The sequence below is a fragment of the Hyperolius riggenbachi genome, chromosome 11 (assembly GCF_040937935.1).
Source record: "Hyperolius riggenbachi isolate aHypRig1 chromosome 11, aHypRig1.pri, whole genome shotgun sequence".
NCBI classification, from domain to species: domain Eukaryota; kingdom Metazoa; phylum Chordata; class Amphibia; order Anura; family Hyperoliidae; genus Hyperolius; species Hyperolius riggenbachi.
Genome location: NC_090656.1, coordinates 75,713,286 through 75,725,969, shown reverse-complemented (window position 1 = coordinate 75,725,969; position 12,684 = coordinate 75,713,286). Strand labels below are relative to the sequence as shown.

The 12,684-nt window shown below is 44.9% G+C and overlaps 1 long non-coding RNA gene across 2 annotated transcripts in view; it reads right to left on the bottom strand.

The window, feature by feature from the left end:
• Positions 1 to 2,396: 2,396 nt before the first annotated feature.
• The window catches only part of LOC137538327 (uncharacterized), a 78,665-nt gene continuing 68,377 nt past the window's right edge, over positions 2,397 to 12,684 (bottom strand). The window contains exons 4-8 of one of the 2 annotated variants that reach the window (XR_011024751.1): positions 8,457 to 8,572; positions 6,719 to 6,835; positions 6,473 to 6,562; positions 3,258 to 3,390; positions 2,397 to 3,165 (exon numbers count right to left, since the gene is read on the bottom strand). This is a non-coding gene — a long non-coding RNA (uncharacterized lncRNA). The remainder of the gene's footprint in view (positions 3,166 to 3,257; positions 3,391 to 6,472; positions 6,563 to 6,718; positions 6,836 to 8,456; positions 8,573 to 12,684) is intronic. The other variant, XR_011024752.1, reaches the window with a different exon arrangement.

The following is a 12,684-nucleotide window of genomic DNA, read 5'->3' as shown; positions in this document are numbered from 1 at the left end:
ATATAAATCAAGGATTTAAAATATTTTACAATGGTCAAACACTGACTAAATTATTTGCACATAATTATTGTAAAAATTAAGCACTTTTTTATTACATTAATTTCACTGGAGTTCCTCTTTAATGATTATAAGGCTCTCAAGGTAGTATAAAATAGTCACTCCATCACTAGCATTAATGCAGCCCATCTCCTTAACTCTTTTAAATGAACACTATCAATTAAAATTACTTTTTTAAAATACTCTATATTAGGGTACATATTACCACTAGTGCTAGGGACACTTTATTCACCCAGTTCTCTCTCCCTGCTTAAAAAAAAATAAAAAATAAAATAAAAAAATAAAAATCACCCTTCATTCCTTACAAAGCTCACAAATATACTTCACTGTGTCACAAGCAGCATGCAGGAGACATGAGGAGGAGGCAACAAGTAACTAGATGAGCTGTAATATTGCTGAAATATAAAAAGCTGGGAGATGTGTATACACTTTGACTGACTTAAGGTGGCCATACACTGGTCAATTTGCCATCAGATCTACCTACAGATAGATCCCTCTCTGATCGAATCTGATGAGAGAGGATCCCTCTCTCATCAGATTCGATCAGAGAGGGATCTATCTGTAGGTAGATCTGATGGCAAATTGACCAGTGTATGGCCACCTTAAGTCAGTCAAAGTGTATACACATCTCCCAGCTTTTTATATTTCAGCAATATTACAGCTCATCTAGTTACTTGTGGCTGCCTTTACTGCAAACAGATTGTGAATCGATTTCAGCATTAAATCGATTCACCATCTGTGGAGCTGCTGCCGCCACAGATGGTGAATCGATGGAGGCAGTGTTGGTGGGTTTTCTGGATGTGAGAGGTCCAGAGCCTGGGTGTGAGAGGTCCAGGACCACCTGCACTCCCCTCCAGGTATCGCGCATTGGCCTTGGGGCCCCGGCCAGTGAGAGAGGTCCGGGGCCCCTGGCCATCGTGCGAACCAATCGTGTTTTTAAATGTTTTTTTTCAGCTCTAGGACATGGCGGACAGGTGAGCGGTTAGGGAGGGACCCTGCACGGGGCGGTCCTGCTAGCGACGCAATCTTGCGATTTGCGTCCAACTGAAGCCTCCCACCAGAATGCTAATGGCTACTAGATGTGGTATGGCAGGTAAAGGGTGTATGACAGTGCATCCTGATTGGCTGACGAGCACCTGCTGACGACTCAAATGAAGCTGCATGCATGTATTGCTGTGTTCTATTGCTTGTGTGTGTCGAGCTGCTGCCGCCAGCTATACATTACCTGCTCTGGCCGGCGCGAGTCCCCTGGTCTCTGCTCTCTCTTCTCCGGTCTGGGCTCCTCCAGCTTCACTTTACTTCCTGCCTGGGGGAGTTTAAACAGTAGAGGGCGCTCTACTGTTTAAACTTCCTGCCAGGACAGGAAGAAGTGAAGCCTGCTGGACTCGGAGCCCAGTGCGGAGACGAGCAGCGGTGACAGTGGGGATACGCGCCGGCCGAATCAGGTAATGTATTGCCGCTGTACTGCGTCGGTCGTCGGGCATTCGAATGCCGCTATCGACGCACTCCCGAGCCGCCGGCGATCGAGTGAAATCTTCCGCACGGACAGGGACGGGAATGATCAATCAATTGTTCGGTCAGCATTTGCGCGACGATTTCACAGCCGATTCGATCACAGTGATCGAATCGGCTGTGTATTGGTGGGAAAATCGGTAAGTGTATGGGCCCCTTAACATACTTGTGCGTACATTCCAAGCTGCATCTACTTTATAGGCTGCTATAAGAAGGAGAGACACTGTATACAAAGGCATTATCAGGATCTTTGTCAGTCAGAGAACAGAAGACAAGGAACACCTTCAATAATATTCTTTCAGCAAGGTGATAATTAAACTATACACTGAGGAGTTGATAGCAACCCCACTGTGCAGAAACATGGTCTTGCCCTTTAAGAGCCTGACACTTTTGTATCTAATGCTGGGAACACATGATACGTTTTTTGCGGTTGATTCTCCGCGCAATGTATTAATTTTTTGATTCTCTGCTCCATTCTCTTATCTTCCGCTCGTTTTTCTTATCTTTTTTCCATTCACTTCTATGAGAAATCCAGCGGAAAAGAATCGAGTGGTGAATCAAACATGTCGGAATTTATCAATCTAAGCCATCTATCGAAGGACAAAATGAAAACGTGTGTTCCCAGCATATGGCTCTGTACACACATTGAATTTTAATCTGCAGATGACTGGCCAATTTTACCACCACCATGTAGTATGATGGCCAACAGACTAGAGGTGGCCACTAATGAATTGATCCAATCTTTTTCATCCAATCTTACCATTTCTATGTAATACAAGGTAACTGCCTGAAGTATGCATTCAGTATATTCACTCAATTTACCCTTATACTACATAGATTTGGTAAGATTGGATGAAAAATATTGGATCATTAGTGGCCATTAGAATGCTATGAAAGACTGTAGGCATGCTCTCATAGTACATGAAAGTGGCAAAATTGGCCATTCATCTACAGATAAAAATTGGAAGTGTGTACGGACCTTAAAACTGATGGAGGACTTTACAGCAGAGAGGCAAAGCTGTGTGAGGAAGTAAACTGCTCCTAGTAATTGTGGTAATGTGGTAATGTGTGCCCTAACATGCAGCATTAAAAGAAAATTCTTTAATTGATAGTATTCCTTTAAGTGCTTAATGAACTCTGGCTTTGCCACTTCCAGCAACTCACAGCAGTTTCTGGCTTTCTCTTCTGCTAACAGAAACACAAGCCTGTAAACAAAGATACATGCAATTCTCATGAATGTCTAAAATCTTATAGCATATGACAATAAAATGACATTAAGGATTACCGGTAGTTACTTCTTCTGCCTTGTCTCCTTGGCAATACCCATGCCGAGTTTGCTTTGATGTCATGAGCAAAAATATTTCAAATGCCTTGTAAAGCTTTTAATTTTTATGGTACAAATTGGTGGCTTTTTGGTTGAACTTAATAAACATTCTCACAGGCTTTAGATAGTTAAAAACTGCGGAACATGTGTTCCCTGGGGACTGGCGCTTATATTAAAAAAAACAAAGTGTTGGATTTCTTGATTTCATAAACAAAATCCAAAGATGGTTTGGTGGGGTCCATAAAATACAAAAATCGTCCAACATTTCCCATCTAAAATTAGAAGAAAAACAAAAAAAGACAAATTAGTATTTAGAATTCCAAAAGCAACAGCCACTGACTATGTACACGACTGTGAATCTTACCTCCTGCCTGTAATTACTGTTTGATGACTTTTTTTGAAGGTGTTGTTGAAACGCAGCAGAAGTATCTGCCGAATACTTTTTATACATCCCCTCTTTATCTATTTTGTATCCCAGCAGGACATTCTTGCTGTTTCTAATTAAGATAAAGTGTTATTAAGTTGTGATAAATAACTTAATTGTCAACAGTTAAAACAGCACAAAATGCAAAAAGATTGTCGGCAGATTTCCCCACAAAATTCAACCAGATTGTCGGCAGATTTCCTCAGAAAATGCAATCAGGTTAGCCATATGGGTGCCACTGCACCCCCCCCCCCCCCATATAGGTTAGCCATTTGGGTGCCACTGCAGCCCCCCCATATAGGTTAGCCAGATGGGTGCCACTGTAGTCCCCCCCCATATAGATTAGCTAGATGGGTGCCATTGCAGCCCCCCCCCCCCCCATGTAGGTTAGCAAATAGCAATATGGTGTCCTGGGCCTGGCCACTGCCCCTGTATAGGTTAGCATGGTCAGGCAGGTATGGGTGGTGGTTGGTCAGCAACTCTCTCTCGCCCCCAGCCCCCCCCCCCCCCCCGGGCCCCCTCGCAATTCCGTCCACAGACCAAAGCAGCCAGTACCACCAGGCCCATACTTACACAATCCTGCAGCTTGCCTGGTGTGGGGTCGGGTGGCTCCTCGGGTGATGCACAGGTCCAGTCCAGGCCTCCAGCTCCAGGGCACGCTCTTCCGGCTCCAGGGCATGCTCCTACACTCCGGCTCCAGTTGCAGCACTCTACGAGGCAGCCAGTCTGCTCCCTCCCCGTGAGGCCGTCGCAACGTCACTCCTCCTTCCTCCCTGGCTGTCCAGAAGCCCGGAACTATAAAGTAATTGTCAGGCCGGCCACCAGGGAGTAGATCAATGCACACCAGCCGGAAGTAGTCCCCCTCCTCACCAGCCACTTTTAGAGATGAGGGGGGCAGGGGGGGCTGCTCTGTTATAACTATCGGGGGGTGCTGCTATTGCTGCTAGTGGGTTCCAGGCCTAATGCAGGCTCCAAATATAGAACGTCTTGATAGATGCACCCCACACAAACTAATAAACCACAGCTAACCCAATGCCTGTTCCCAGCCAAGGCCCCACAGCTAACCTATTGCCTGTTCCCAGCCAAAGTCCCACAGCTAACCTAATGCCTGTTCCCAGCCAAGGCCCCACAGTTAACCTAATACCTGTTCCCAACCAAGGCCCCACAACTAACCTAATGCCTGTTCCCAGCCAAGGCCCCACAGCTAACCTAATGCCTGTTTCCAGCCAAGGCCCCACAGCTAACCTAATGCCTGTTTCCAGCCAAGGCCCCACAGCTAACCTAATGCCTTTTCCCAGCCAAGACCCCACAGCTAACCTAATGCCTGTTCCCAGCCAAGGCCCCACAATTATCCTAATGCCTGTTCCCAGCCAAGGCCCCACAGCTAACCTAATGCCTGTTCCCAGCCAAGGCCCCACAATTATCCTAATGCCTGTTCCCAGCCAAGGCCCCACAGCTAACCTAATGCCTGTTCCCAGCCAAGGCCCCACAGCTAACCTAATGCCTGTTCCCAGCCAAGACCCCACATCTAACCTAATGCCTGTTTCCAGCCAAGACCCCACAGCTAACCTAATGCCTTTTCCCAGCCAAGGCCCCACAGCTAACCTAATGTCTGTTCTCAGCAAAGGCCTGTTCCCAACCAAGGCCCCACAACTAACCTAATGCCTGTTCCCAGCCAAGGCCCCACAGCTAACCTAATGCCTGTTTCCAGCCAAGGCCCCACAGCTAACCTAATGCCTGTTTCCAGCCAAGGCCCCACAGCTAACCTAATGCCTGTTTCCAGCCAAGACCCCACAGCTAGCCTAATGCCTGTTCCCAGCCAAGGCCCCACAACTATCCTAATGCCTGTTCCCAGCCAAGGCCCCACCGCTAACCTAATGCCTGTTCCCAGCCAAGGCCCCACAGCTAACCTAATGCCTGTTCCCAGCCAAGGCCCCACAGCTAACCTAATGCCTGTTCCCAGCCAAGGCCCCACAGCTAACCTAATGCCTGTTCCCAGCCAAGGCCCCACAGGTAACCTAATGCCTGTTCCCAGCCAAGGCCCCACAGCTAACCTAATGCCGGTTTCAAGCAAAGGCCCCACAGCTAACCTAATGCCTTTTCCCAGCCAAGACCCCACAGCTAACCTAATGCCTGTTCCCAGCCAAGGCCCCACAACTATCCTAATGCCTGTTCCCAGCCAAGGCCCCACAGCTATCCTAATGCCTGTTCCCAGCCAAGGCCCCACAGCTAACCTAATGCCTGTTCCCAGCCAAGGCCCCACGGCTAACCTATTGCATGTTCCCAGCCAAGGCCCCACAGCTAACCTAATGCCTGTTCCCAGCCAAGACCCCACAGCTAACCTAATGCCCGTTCCCAGCCAAGAAGCCACAGCTAACCTAATGCCTTTTCCCAGCCAAGAAGCCACAGCTAACCTAATGCCTGTTCCCAGCCAAGGCCCCACAGCTAACCTAATGCCTGTTCCCAGTCAAGGCCTCACAGCTAACCTAATGCCTGTTCCCAGCCAAGGCCCCACAACTATCCTAATGCCTGTTCCCAGCCAAGGCCCCACAGCTAACCTAATCTCTGTTCCCAGCCAAGACCCCACATCTAACCTAATGCCTGTTTCCAGCCAAGACCCCACAGCTAACCTAATGCCTTTTCCCAGCCAAGGCCCCACAGCTAACCTAATGTCTGTTCTCAGCAAAGGCCCTACAGCTAACCTAATGCCTGTTCTCAGCCAAGACCCCCCAGCTAACCTAATGCCTGTTCCCAGCCAAGACCCTTAGTTTCTTATCTGAGAAATCAGCTCTTATCAGAGATGGTGGACAGTCCTAGCCCTAGGGTGGGCTTTTAGAGATGATGCCTTTGGTTGTGTCCTAACTGATGAGAGGTGACAAGAGATCGTGGATGCAGCAACAAATCCAGATTGCATGCAAATGTAATGCAAAATATATGCAGCTTGGAATTAGGCCAATCACAATTTGCATGCTGTGCATGTGTTTATATTGTTTATATGCTAATTTCCCAGCTGCAGACAATTTGCGCTACATTTGTTCATAGTATTCAAAATCTGTTGGCACTCATACTACATGAAGGTGATAAAATTGATCAGTGATTGACCAATCAAATTTCATGTGTGTATGCACCGTTACATTAAAAATCTATGCACTTACAAGTCTGGGTGTTGAAGACATTTGTGTACCCTTGCAGCACATATTTCATTTTAGTTTTATCCGCCGATGTGGTGTTCATTTCTTCTTCATCTGACGACGAGTTAATGCAGAGAAGACAGAAAAAAATGATAAAAAATTCACATTGCATCGAAGACAACATAATGAACATATTTACTAGTAGTCCCTATTCACTAGTCCAAAAAAAAAAAAAATTAAATACGTTAGGCACATGTAACCTATACATACAAGCACATATTTGCCTCATGCTGTTATGTCTGGCTATCCATTTCTAGCAAATCACTTTTCTCCTGATATTTTCGGTGTTGTTGGTCCTCTTGCTCCAAAGGGGCTGGCACAATATTTCTGGGGAAAAAAATAAAATAAAAAAATAAGCAGTAGTAATAGTGATGACAATCTTTGATGTATAAATATACGAAAAGAGACAGAGATGGATGGACAGGTATATATGTTCTTCCCGTAACTGTGTGGGTTTCCTCCAGGCAATCTGTTTTCTTCCCACATTCCTACAACATATTGATAAGTTAATTGGCTCCCCCTAAAAACTGACCCTAGACTAGCATTAGAAGTGTGCTTAGCACTTCCAAGTGTTGTTGTTTGACCTAAGTGTTACGCCGCTCAGGAGGTTTTGCAGCTTTTGAGTCCCCAGGGTTAATGTAAAGATTGCATGGCTGCAAAACCTTTAGCTAGCACTAGGCTAGCTAGTATAAAGTAGCCAGCACCCTCCGATCGCCCCCGATCACCTGATCCAGCCACTTAATACATTGCCCAGCCTGGCACCAGCGATCGGCACAGCCTCCCCGCACAGCTCCGCTCTTCACTATAGGAAAGATTGTACATGACGTCACTGACGTCATGCGCAGACCCGATCCCCCCGAATAGAGAGACCGGAGCTGTGCGGGGAGGCTGTGCCGATCGCTGGAGCCAGGCGGGGTAATGTATTAAGTGGCTGGATCAGGTGATCGGGGGCGATCGGAGGGTGCTGGCTACTTATACTAGCTAGCCTAGTGCTAGCTAAAGGCTTTGCAGCCATGCAATTTTTTACATTAACCCTGGGGAACTCCTGAGGCAAGTGAGCGGTATGTCCGACACAGTTTCGAGCATACCGCTAAGGAGGTTAAGAGGTTTCTGTGCCCTCATAGTACATTTGTCAGTTTTAGTTTAAACCCCTTATGTGGTGTTTAAAGAGAATCTGTATTGTTAAAATCGCACAAAAGTAAACATACCAGTGTGTTAGGGGACATTTCCTATTACCCTCTGTCACAATTTCGCCGCTCCTCGCCGCATTAAAAGTGGTTAAAAACAGTTTTAAAAAGTTTGTTTATAAACAAACAAAATGGCCACCAAAACAGGAAGTAGGTTGATGTACAGTATGTCCACACATAGAAAATACATCCATACACAATCAGACTGTATACAGCCTTCCTTTTGAATCTCAAGAGATCATTTGTGTGTTTCTTTCCCCCTGCAGCTATCTTCCACTGAAGTGTCAGGCTGTTTCTTCCTGCAGAGTGCAGACAGCTCTGCCTGTATGTAATTTCTCAGTATGTGAAAGCCCAGTCAGGTCAGAGGAGGATTTATCCAGCTTGTAAAAGATAAGAGAGACGAGAGAAGCTTCCCTAATCTAAATAATACACAGGCAGTGTGCAGAGAGGGGCCTGGAGCAGGGAGATGCATCACAGAACCACAACACTGAAGAACTTGGCAGCCTTCCAGACACAGGCTGACAAGTCTGACAAGAGAGAGATAAGTTGATTTATTACAAAGATGGTGATAGTAGAACGTGCTGCAGTAAGCCAGAACACATTAGAATAGCTTTTGGAACTTGTAGGATGATAAAAAACAGGATGCAATTTTTGTTACGGAGTCTCTTTAACCCCCAATGTGGTGTTCTTGTTCATCTGATGATGAGCTGAGTCTAAGAAAACTGAAAAAAAAGATAAAATTCACACAGTGTCAAGCATACCGCTAAGGAGGTTAAGAGGTTTCTGTGCCCTCATAGCACATTTGTCAGTTTTAGTTTTAACCCCCAATGTGGTGTTCATTTCTTGTTCATCTGATGATGAGCTGAGTCTAAGAAAACTGAAAAAAAAAATTCACATTGCATTAAAGACAGCATAATGCACATGTTCACTAGTAGTCAGTAATCCCTATTCACTAAACTGTGTTAGGCAGATGTAACATATACATAGCAGCAAACATTTCCCTAAAGCCTGGTACATATTTTTAATTATGATTGTACATAGTATGCAATACCTGTTTACCCTCATACTATATGGAGGTGGTAAAATTGGCCAATCAAAATTGACGGTGTGTACTCCTCTAAACACTTGTGATTTAAAATGCTCTTCCTAATGTAATGCTATGTGTGTGATCCCACTTGAGGGATGTGATTTCATAAAAATCCTACATAGCATTACATTAGCAAGAGCTTTTCAAAATCACAAAAACACTTAGGAAAGGCTGCTAGTGGGTCCCCAGGCCGTATGGAGTGTAGTCCAAGGTCGCCTCACTCAATACAGTGGGATACGAAAGTTTGGGCAACCTTGTTAATGGTCATGATTTTCCTGTATAAATCGTTGGTTGTTACAATAAAAAATGTCAGTTAAAAACAGTGGCGTACCTAGGGCATTTGACACCCGGTGCTGGGTATTATAAGACCCCCCCCCCCCCCCCAAAAGTAAAGGAGCAAAAAAATGGGAGTGGCCATGACCGGATGAGGGCAGAGCTAACTGTAATTTGACGTGAACCCGGGTGAGAGTAATATGGAGGCTGCCATATTTATTTCCTTTTAAACAATACTAGTTGCCCTGCTGATCTATTTGGCTGCAGTAGTGAACTGAATCACACCAGAAACAAGCATGCTTGTTCAGGGTCTGTGGTTGAAAGAATTAGAGGCAGAGGACCAGCACAGCAGCCAGGCAACTGGTATTGCTTAAAAGGAGATAAATATGGCAGCCTCAATATTATTCTCACCTCGGGTTCCCTTTAAAAGTGCAACACAAAGACAGTGGACCCAAGTTTTGGTGACCCTTTCCCCAGAAAATTCACGTAATTGTGCAGGTTTTCTCAAGAAAATACACGTAATGTGTGCAGATTTGCCCAGAGAATACGTTCAATCATGTCGGCAGATTTGCCCAGAGAATATGTTCAATCATGTCGGCAGATTTGCCCAGAAAATACATGCAATCATGTCGACAGATTTGTCCAGAAAATACATGCAATCGTGTGGCAGACCTGGCCAGAACATAAACGCTACCCCTGGCTGCTAATATAAATTTAAAAAAAAAATTTACTCACCTGCAGCAGAGCTCCTGTTCCGGCCTCCGTCCAGTGCGCAGCTCCCACGATCCTCTGCAGCCAGCAACTCCCAAAGTCTCCAGAGCAGGGCTCCGGACATTTTATATAGCCCTGCTCTGCCGCTGCGGTGAACTGATACGGCATCTATTAGATGCCGAAAGTCAGTTCACGCTGGGGGGTGCTTGGAGAATTTGAAGGGGTGCTTCAGCACCCAAAGCACCCCCCCCCCCCGTGCCGCCACTGCCCCCAGTATAGGTAGCTAGCAGTTGCCCCCACTTTAGGTAGCTAGTTGCCCCCAGTGAAGGTAGTATAGTTGCCCCAATATAGCTAGTATAGTTGCCCCCAGGATAGGCAGCATAGCTGCTGTCCCCAATGTAGGTAGTGTTGCTGCCCCCAGTGTAGCTAGTATAGTGGCCCCCGTACAGCTGCCCTCCAGTATAGCTAGTATAGTGGCCCCCATAGTTGCCCCAGTATAGCTAGTATAGTAAACAACAAGTGTCAGCGCCAAGGCAGAAGGCGACCGCAGCCGAGAAGGACAATGTCCAAAAGTCCACACAAGCAATGAATATATAAAGTCAGCGCAGGTCTATAGTAATACAGCTTTCATCATTTTTTGGTATACAGGATCTTTGAACAAAAGGGTAAAGAAGCAAGGCTTACCAGATTCCAACAACCCACATTATAAGGTTGTAAACGAGTTTGATAGGTGGTCCGCAGAACTTTCAAATGGTGTCGTTTCACCAGCGATGTTGCACACTACAGATTCCTCCGGAATATAGTAGATATCCTGAGATCGCAGAGACTCACCAAAGGGGAGTCCGGTAGGATAGTGACATGAAAGAGATGTACGGCACATCTAAGTGTAAACCGTCTTTATTACATAACAAGTAAAACAATTAAAAACAAGGATAAAGGAAAACTCACATACGGGGCCCGTGCACTGGGAACCCCGAAAAAGTAGCGCGCATAAAATGGTCAATAGAAGACCTCAAATAAAATGGTGCCACCTGTCGCCTTCCCGACCGGTTTCGCAATCTTGCGTCATCAGGGGAGAAAGGCGACCAGGCGGCCAGCACCAACTTTATAACATTTTTGAATTAAAAAGTGGGAGTGGTTAGGCTCCACCTTATTCAGACTACACTAGTCAAAGGCAGAAAGCATCAAACATGAAATAAAACATTGTGACAAATTGCATTGTGTCAGAGAGACAGTAGCAAAAGATCTCTCAGATAGTGTGAATAAAAAGAGGTGAATGCAATATTACCTGCATATTCAATTCGTAGTAGGCTAGTTAAGGCTAAATTAAAAGCTAGATTGATTACTCTGCGCTAGGGCATATCTTTCCTATGTAAAAACTTCTTTCTAGATGAAAAGCAGGCACTTCTAGGGACCAGAAGTAGTCACTGGAACTCAGGAAGTAGCCTTGCACTCCACCAGGGTCAAGTGGAGCACAAGTTCTTCCTGTGAAGGAGAAAAAAAAAAAAAATCCAATGCGTATGCAATGACGCATACGATCATAAAAACGTAAACAATGAAGCACATAGCAGTGCAGTGCGGCTATAAATATGCATGAAGTGTACTCAGGTGTGCAATGAAAAGCGCGTCTAATGTACTATACTAAGAAGGTGCATAAATCTGTATGCATAGTAAAAACAATGAAATGATAAAACAGCCTCCATGGGAGCTCCAGGGACCTTAAGTAGTGAAAGTGAAGAACATCCATAGTGATCATGCAAGACAGATCCCATAGGTATCCGATAGATGGAAATTATGCAAAGTTATGCAAATGTATATGTACAGCAGTGTAATGCGGCTATGATTACGCATAAAGATTACTTAAGCGTGCCATAAAGAGCACATCTAAAGTGAAAGCGGTCTCTACTACAATGTAGAACACGCATGCGGCGAAGCATAAAACAAATAGCGCACATAGGGACAAAAATCCACTGCGAGCATCTAAACCGACATATGGAACAATAAACAAAAATAATTGATCTTATGCTGCAATAAGGTCGCATTTAGTAAAAAATAAAAAAAAAATGCAATGCGTATGCTGTGACGCATACGATCATAAAAGCGTAAACAATGAAGCACATAGCAGTGCAGTGCGACTATACATATGCATGAAGTGTGCTTAGGTGTGACATGAAAAGCACGTCTAATATACTGTACTAAGAAGGTGCATAAATCTGTATGTATAGTGGAGACAATGAAATGATAGAACAGCCTCCGTGGGAGCTCTGGGGACCTCAAGTGGTGAAAGTGAGGAGCATCCATAGTGATCATGCAAGACAAATCCCATAGGTATCCGATAAATGGAAATTATGCAAAATTATGCAAATTCATATACTCAGCCGTGTAGTGCGGCTATGATTATGCATAGAAAACTCCATGCACCGATAACAGAGGACAACAGACAGCACTCTGTGGGGTAGGGAGCAACAAAGGGAAAGAGAGGGACCACGACCTCCCAATATATCCTATCCAAATTAAGAGGGTATATAAATTTGTATGCTTGGTGAAAAAACAGTGACAGAATAGAACAGCCTCAAACGGAGCTCCGAGGGCATCTAGTGGTGAAATGAGAAACAGTCACAATAATCGTGCAAGACAGGCCCCAAAGGAAACAGTGAAATTTATGCAAAAAATTAAAAATTATTAAAAAATATTAAAAATGCAGTCAAATTGACCAGTATATGCGGGCCTTACAAAAAAGCATGCAAATGTATGGAAAATAAAAAATATGATAAAGCATTAAGAATTATTGATAAAACAGTTTACATCCAGTTCAATATTCAAACCAGCTGGACTGAAGGTATTCAGTCTAAAGATCCATTCAGTTTCTAATCTCGATATATCTCTTTCTAAATTTTGTCCCCTCCAGCATCTTTTAG